Genomic DNA, 8,157 nt, shown 5'->3' on the forward strand with positions numbered 1-8,157 from the left:
CCCCGTTATGACTTCCCCTGATTCTGACTGCAGGGGACCTACGTTTGTCTTTACTAACCTTTTTCTCTTTACATATCTATAGAAACTTTTGCAATCCATCTTAATGTTCCCTGCAAGCTTCTTCTCATACTCCATTTTCCCTGCCCTAATCAAACCCTTTGTCCTCCTCTGCTGAGTTCTAAATGTCTCCCAGTCCCCAGGTTCACTGCTATTTCTGGCCAATTTGTATGCCACTTCCTTGGCTTTAATACTATCCCTGATTTCCCTTGATAGCCACGGTTGAGCCACCTTCCCTTTTTTATTTCTATGCCAGAAAGGAATGTACAATTGTTGTAGTTCATCCATGCGGTCTCTAAATGTCTGCCATTGCCCATCCACAGTCAACCCCTTAAGTATCATTCGCCAATCCATCCCAGCCAATTCACGCCTCATCCTTCAAAGTTAGCCTTCTTTAAGTTCTGGACCATGGTCTCTGAATTAACTGTTTCATTCTCCATCCCAATGCAGAATTCCACCATATTATGGTCACTCTTCCCCAAGGGGCCTCGCACAACGAGATTGCTAATTAATCCTCTTTCATTACATAACACCCAGTCTAAGATGGCCTCCCCCCTAGTTGGTTCCTCGACATATTGGTCTAAAAAAACCATCCCTTATGCACTCCAGAAAATCCTCCTCCACCGTATTGCTTCCAGTTTGGTTAGCCCAATCTATGTGCATATTAAAGTCACCCATTATAACTGCTGCACCTTTATTGCACGCACCCCTAATTTCCTGTTTGATGCCCTCTCCAACATCACTACTACTGTTTGGAGGTCTGTACACAACTCCCACTAACGTTTTTTGCCCTTTGGTGTTCTGCAGCTCTACCCATATAGATTCCACATCATCCAAGCTAATGTCCTTCCTTACTATTGCCTTAATCTCCTCCTTAACCAGCAATGCTACCCCACCTCCTTTTCCTTTTATTCTATCCTTCCTGAATGTTGAATACCCCTGGATGTTGAGTTCCCAGCCCTGCTCATCCTGGAGCCACGTCTCCGTAATCCCAATCACATCATATTTGTTAACATCTATTTGCACAGTTAATTCATCCACCTTATTGCGGATACTCCTTGCATTAAGACACAAAGCCTTTAGGCTTGTTTTTTTAACAAGATAAAAACTCACAGGGTTGGGGGTAATATATTAGCATGGATAGTGGACTGGCTAACTAATAGAAAACAGAGAGAGAGTCAGGATAAATGGGTCATTTTCCGGTTGGCAAACAGTTAACTAGTAGGGTGCCAAAGGGATTGGTGCTGGGGCTCTCAACTATTTACAATCTATATTGATGACTTGGATGAAGGGACTGAGTGTAATGTAACCAAGTTTGATGATGATACAAAGATGGTGGGAAAGCAAGTTGCGAGGAGGACACAAAAGAATCTGCAAAGGGATATAGACAGGCTAAGTGAGTGGGCAAACATTTGGCAGAGGGAGTATAATGTGAGAAAGTGTGAGGTTATCCACTTGGGCCGGAAAAATAAAAAAGCAAATTATTATTTAAATGGTTGAGAGATTACAAAATCCTGCAGTACAGAGGGACCTGGGGGTCCTTGTGCAAGAAACACAAAAAGTTAGTATGTAGGTATGGCAAGTAATCAAGAAGACAAATGGAATGTTGACCTTTATTGCAAGAGGGATGGAGTATAAAAGCAGGGAAGTCCTGCCGCAACTGTACAGGGTATTGGTGAGACTACACCTGGAATACTGCGTACAGTTTTGGTCTACTTATTTAAGGAAGACAATACTTGCTGTTCAGAGAAGGTTCACTAGGTTGATTCCGGAGATGTGGGGGTTGACTTATGAAGAAAGGTTGACCAGGTCGTGCCTATACTCATTGGAGTTTAGAAGAGTGAGAGGGGATCTTATTGAAATATATAAGATACTGAGGGGGCTCAACAAAGTTGATGCAGAGAGGATGTTTCCCCTCGTGGGGATATCTAGAACTAGGGGGCATAGTTTAAGAATAAGGGGTCATCCATTTAGAACTGAGGTGAGGAAGAATTTCTTATCTCAGAGGGTCATTCGAGCAGGAGCAACGAGGAGCGAGCAGTGGCCTACAAAGACCCAGCAGCGGTCCCAGGTTGGCCGCAGTTCTGGAAGGAGCAGAGAGGAGCGAGCAGCAGCCTATAAAGGCCCAGCGGTGGTCCCAGGTCGGCGGCAGTTCGGGGAGGAGCAGCGAGCTGCAGCTGTTGCAGGGTCAAAAGTAAGAAAGAAGTAAAAAATAATCGAAGTGTGATGTCACAGCCAAGAGGGTAAGTGATTGGCTGGTCGATTGGTGAGTAGTTTTTCTTTTTCTTTATATTTTTTGTTTTTTTTATCAGTAAGAAACCTTTGACGTTGTTACCAATTAAGTTAATCTAAGGGTTAAGTCATGGCAGGAGAGCCCAAACCCATGTCATGCTCCTCCTGTGCTATGTGGGAAATCAGGGACACTACCAGTGTCCCTGTCAACTACATGTGCAGCTCCAGTGCCACATGCAGTGTATCCAGCTGCAGCTCTTGACAGGCTGCATTGCGGCACTGGAGCTGTGCATGGATGCACTCTGGAGCATCCGCGATGCTGAGGAGGTTGTAAATAGCACGTTTAGTGAGTTGGTCACGCAGTGGGTAAAGGTTCCACAGTCAGATAGGGAATGGGTGACCATCAGGCAGAGCAGTGGAAGGAAGGTAGTGTAGGGGTCCCCTGCGGTCATCTCCCTCCAAAACAGATACACCACCTTGGGTACTGTTGGGGGAGATGACTCGTCAGGCGAAGGCAGCATCAGCCAAGTCCATGGCACCAGGAGTGGCTCTGCTGCACAGGAGGGCAGGAAAAAGAGTGGGAGAGCTATAGTGATAGTGGATTCGATTGTAAGGGGAATAGATAGGCGTTTCTGCGGCCGCAAACGAGACACCAGGATGGTATGTTGCCTCCCTGGTGCAAGGGTCAAGGATGTCTCGGAGTGGCTGCAGCACATTCTGAGGGGGAGGGTGAACAGCCAGCTGTCATGGTATATATAGGTACCAACGATATAGGTAAAAAATGGGATGAGGTCCAACAAGCTGAATTTAGGGAGCTAGGAGTTAAATTAAAAAGTTGGACCTCAAAGGTAGTAATCTCAGGATTGCTACTAGTGCCACGTGCTAGTCAGAGTAGGAATTGCAGGATAGCTCAGGTGAATACGTGGCTTGAGGAATGGTGCAAGGGGAGGGATTCAAATTCCTGGGACATTGGAACCGGTTCTAGGGGAGGTGGGACCAGTACAAACCGGATGGTCTGCACCTGTGCAGGACCGGAACAGATGTCCTAGGTGGAGTGTTTGCTAGTGCTGTTGGGGAGGGTTTAAACTAAACTGGCAGGGGGATGGGAATCTATGCAGGGAGGCAGAGGGAAGAAAAAGGCGGCAGAAGCAAAAGGTAGGGAGGAGAAAAGCAAGAATGGAGGGCAGAGAAATCAAAGGCAAAAATCAAAAAAGGCCACATTACAACATAATTCAAAAGGGACAAAGGGTGTTAAAAAAACAAGCCTGACGGCTCTGAGTCTCAATACAAGGAGCATTCTTAATAAAGTGGATGAATTGACTGCGCAGATAGCTGTTAACGGTTATGACGTAATTGGGATTACGGAGAGATGGCTCCAGAGTAACTAAGGCTGGGAACTCAACATCCAGGGTATTCAATATTCAGGAAGGACAGACAGGAAGGAAAAGGAGGTGGGGTTGCGTTACTGGTTAAAGAGGAGATTAACGCAATAGCAAGGAAGGACATTAGCGTGGATGATGTGGAATCTATATGGGTAGAGCTGCGAAACACCAAAGGGCAGAAAATGTTAGTGGAAGTTGTGTACAGACCACCAAACAGTTGTAGGGAGCTTGGGGATGGCATCAAACAGGAAATTAGGGATGCATGCAATAAGGGTACAGCAGTTATCATGGGTGACTTTAATCTACATATTGATTGGGCTAACCAAACTGGTAGCAATATTGTGGAGGAGGATTTTCTGGAGTGTAAAAGGGATGGTTTTCTAGACCAATATGTCGAGGAACCAACTAGAGAGCAGGCCATCCTAGACTGGATCTTGTGTAACGAGAGAGGATTAATTAGCAATCTGGTCATGCGGGGTCCCTTGGGGAAGAGTGACCATAATATGGTAGAATTCTTCATTAAGATGGAGAGTGACACAATTAATTCAGAGACTAGGGTCCTGAACTTAAAGAAAGGAAACTTCGAAGGTATGAGACGTGAATTGGCTAGGATAGACTGGAGAATTATACTTAAAGGGTTGATGGTGGATAGGCAATGGCAGACATTTAAAGATCACATGGATGAATTACAACAATTGTACATCCCTGTGTGGCGTAAAAAATAAAAAAGGGAAGGTGGCTCAACTGTGGCTAAAAAGGGAAATTAGAGAAAGTGTTCAATCCAAGGAAGAGGCATATAAAATAGCCAGAAAAAGCAACAAACCTGAGGACTGGGAGAAATTTAGAATTCAGCAGAGGAGGACTAAGGGTTTAATTAGGAGGGGGAAAATAGAGTATGAAAGTAAGCTTGCAGGGAACATAACAACTGACTGCAAAAGCTTCTATGGATATGTGAAGAGAAAAAGATTAGTGAAGACTAATGTAGGTCCCTTGCAGTCAAAATCAGGTGAATTCATAATGGGGAACAAGGAAATGGTAGACAAATTGAATAAATACTCTGGTTCTGTCTTCACTAAGGAAAACACAAATAACCTCCCGAAAATATTAGGGGACCGAGGGTCTAGCGAGAAGGGGGAACTGAGGGAAATCCTTATCAGTCAGGAAATGGTGTTAGGGAAAGTGAAGGGACTGAAGGCAGATAAATCTCCAGGGCCTGGTAGTCTGCATCCCAGAGTACTTAAGGAAGTGGCCCTAGAAATAGTAGATGCATTGGTGGTCATTTTCCAACATGCCATGGACTATGGATCAGTTCCTCTGGATTGGAGCGTAGCTAATGTACCCCCACTTTTTATAAAAGGAGGGAGAGAGAAAACAGGGAATTATAGATCAGTTAGCCTGACATTGGTAGTGGGGAAAATACTGGAATCAATTATTAAAGATTTAATAGCAGTGCATATGCAAAGCAGTGACAGGATCGGTCCAAGTCAGCATGGATTTAAGAAAGGGAAATTATGCTTGACAAATCTTCTGGAGTTTTTTGAGGATGTAATTGGTAGAGTGGACAAGGGAGAACCAGCAGATGTGGTGTATTTGGACTTTAAAAAGGCTTTTGACAAGGTCCCACACAAGAGATTAATGTGCAAAATTAAGGCACGTGGCATTGGGGGTAATGTATTGACGTGGATAGAGAACTGGTTGGCAGACAGGAAGAAAAGAGTCGGAATAAATGGGTCCTTTTCAGAATGGCAGGTAGTGAGTAGTGGGGTGCCGCAGGGTTCAGTGCTGGGACCCCAGCTATTTACAATATACATTGATGATTTAATCAAAGGAATTGAGTGTAATATCTCCAAGTTTGCAGATAACTCTAAGCTGGGTGGCAGTGCGAGCTGTGAAGAGGATGCTAAGAGGCTGCAGGGGAACTTGGACAGGTTAGGTGAATGGACAAATGCATGGCAGAAGCAGTATAATGTGGGTAAATGTGAGGCTATCCACCTTGGTGGCAAAAACAGGAAGGCAGATTATTATCTGAATGCTGACAGATTAGTAAAAGGGGACGTGCAAAGAGACCTGGGTGTCATGGTATATCAGTCATTGAAGGTAGGCATGCAGGTACAGCAGGCAGTAAAGAAAGCAAATGGCATGCTGGCTTTCATAGCGAGGGGATTTGAGTATAGGAACAGGGAAGTCTTACTGCAGTTGTGCAGGGCCTTGGTGAGACCACACCTTGAGTATTGTGTTCAGTTTTGGTCTCCTAATCTGAGGAAGGACGTTCTTGCTATTGAGGGAGTGCAGCGAAGGTTCACCAGACTGAGTCCCGGGATGGCAGGACTGACATATGAGGAAAGACTGGATCGGCCAGGCTTATACTCACTGGAATTTAGAAGAATGAGAGGGGCTCTCATAGAAACTTATAAAATTCTGACGGGACTGGACAGGTCAGATACAGGTAGAATTTTCCCAATTTTGGGGAAATCCAGAACCAGGGGTCAGAGTCTAAAAATAAGGGGTAAGCCACATAGGACCGAGATGAGGAGAAACTTTTTCACCCAGAGAGTTGTGAACCTGTGGAATTCTCTGCCACAGAAAGTTATGAATCCAGTTCGTTGGACATATTCAAAAGGGAATTAGATGTGGCCCTTACGGCTAAAGTGATCGGGGGTATGGAGAGAAGGCAGGAGTGGGGTACTTAAGTTGCATGATCAGCCATTATCATATTGAATGGTGGTGCAGGCTCGAAGGGCCAAATGGCCTGCTCCAGCACCTATTTTCTATGTTTCTATGTTTCTATGATAGCTAGTAATGGTTTGAGATCAGTTACTCGTGTGAACTGACGTCCCAAAAGAAACTGGTGAAACTTTTTAATACAAAATATAATCGCCAAAGCCTCTTTCTCAATATGGGCATAATTTTGTTCACTTTTGTTGAGCGTAAGCGATGCAAAAGCAACTGTTTTTTCTTGTCCATCATTCATAACATGGCTGATCACTGCTTCCACACCATACCCGGAGGCATCACATGCTAGTGTTCGTTCACGAGTCAGATTATAATAAACGAGAAGAGCACTACTGCTCAAGCATCGCTTGCATGTGTCGTATGCATTCTGTTGCTCTTTGTCCCATAGCCAACACAGCACTTTCTTTAATAAATAATGGAGTGGTGCGAGCACCATTGTTAATCCAAGAAGAAAACAAGCAGGAACAGGAGCCGGAGTTCCAGGCCCAGATAAACGGGTCTGAGAGTCGGGAGGAGCCACAGGAGTGGGAGCAGGAGTTCCAGGCCCAGATAAAGGGGCCCGAGAGTTGGGAGGAACCACAGGAGTGGGAGCGGGAGTTCCAGGCGCAGATAAAGGGGCCCGAGAGTCTGGAGGAGCCAGCTGGTGCAAGGACAAAATGTAAAAAATAAATCTAAATTGAAGTGTGACGTCACAGCCAAGCGGGTAAGTGATTGGCTGGTGAATTGGTGAGTATTTTTCTTTTTCTTTTTCTTTTCAGTAGGAAACCTTTGGCATTGCTGTAAGTAGGAACTGCAAGTAAATATATGTGATCTTTATTATCTCAGGAGAGCTAGATAATTAAATCGACTGTTTGCTGAGTAGCGACTGGGTGTGTTGTGGTAAGGTTTAGAGTTTAGTTCTACTCGATAATTGCAAGTTTAACTCGAGGGATGGCAGGGAAGCTCAGTTCCATGGATTGCACATCCTGTGACATGTGGGAAGTCCCGGATGCTTCGCGCAGCCGGGGAGACCATGTGTGTAGGAGGTGTCTCCAGCTGTACCAACTCGAGCTCTGTGTTTTGGAGCTTGAGCAACAGCTGGGGTCACTGCGGTGCATCCACGAGACTGAGAGCTACGTGGATAGCATGTTTCTAGAGGTGGTCATCCCACAGCTTAAGAGTGTGCAGGCAGAGAGGGATTGGGTGACCGCCAGACAGAAGAGGAGGACTCGACAGGTAGTGCAGGAGTCCCCTGAATCCACCTTGATCTCCAACCAGTACTCTGTTCTGAGTACTGGTGGGGGCGATGGTGGCTCTGGGGAGTGCAGCCAGAACCAAGTCCACGGCATTACAGGTGACTCAGCTGCATGGGGGCGGAGGAAGAAGAATAAAAGAGCTATAGTGGTAGGGGATTCAATAGTCAGGGGAGCAGACAGATGTTTCTGCGGCTGCAGACGTGACTCCAGGATGGTATGTTGCCTCCCTGGTGCCAGGGTCAAGGATGTCACTGAGCGGCTGCAGAGAATTCTGGGGGGAGAGGGTGAACAGCCAGTGGTCGTGGTCCACATCGGTACCAATGACATAGATAGAAAGAGGGATGAGGTCCTGCAGGCAGAGTTTGGGGAGCTAGGAGAGAGATTAAAAAGCAGGACCTTAAAGGCAGTAATCTCCAGATTACTCCCAGTGTCACGAGCTAGTGAGTACAGAAATAGGAGGATAGAGCAGATGAGTACGAGGCTGGAGAGATGGTGCAGGTGGGAGGGCTTTAGCTTCC

This window comes from Pristiophorus japonicus, chromosome 10 (assembly GCF_044704955.1).
Source record: "Pristiophorus japonicus isolate sPriJap1 chromosome 10, sPriJap1.hap1, whole genome shotgun sequence".
Taxonomy (NCBI): domain Eukaryota; kingdom Metazoa; phylum Chordata; class Chondrichthyes; family Pristiophoridae; genus Pristiophorus; species Pristiophorus japonicus.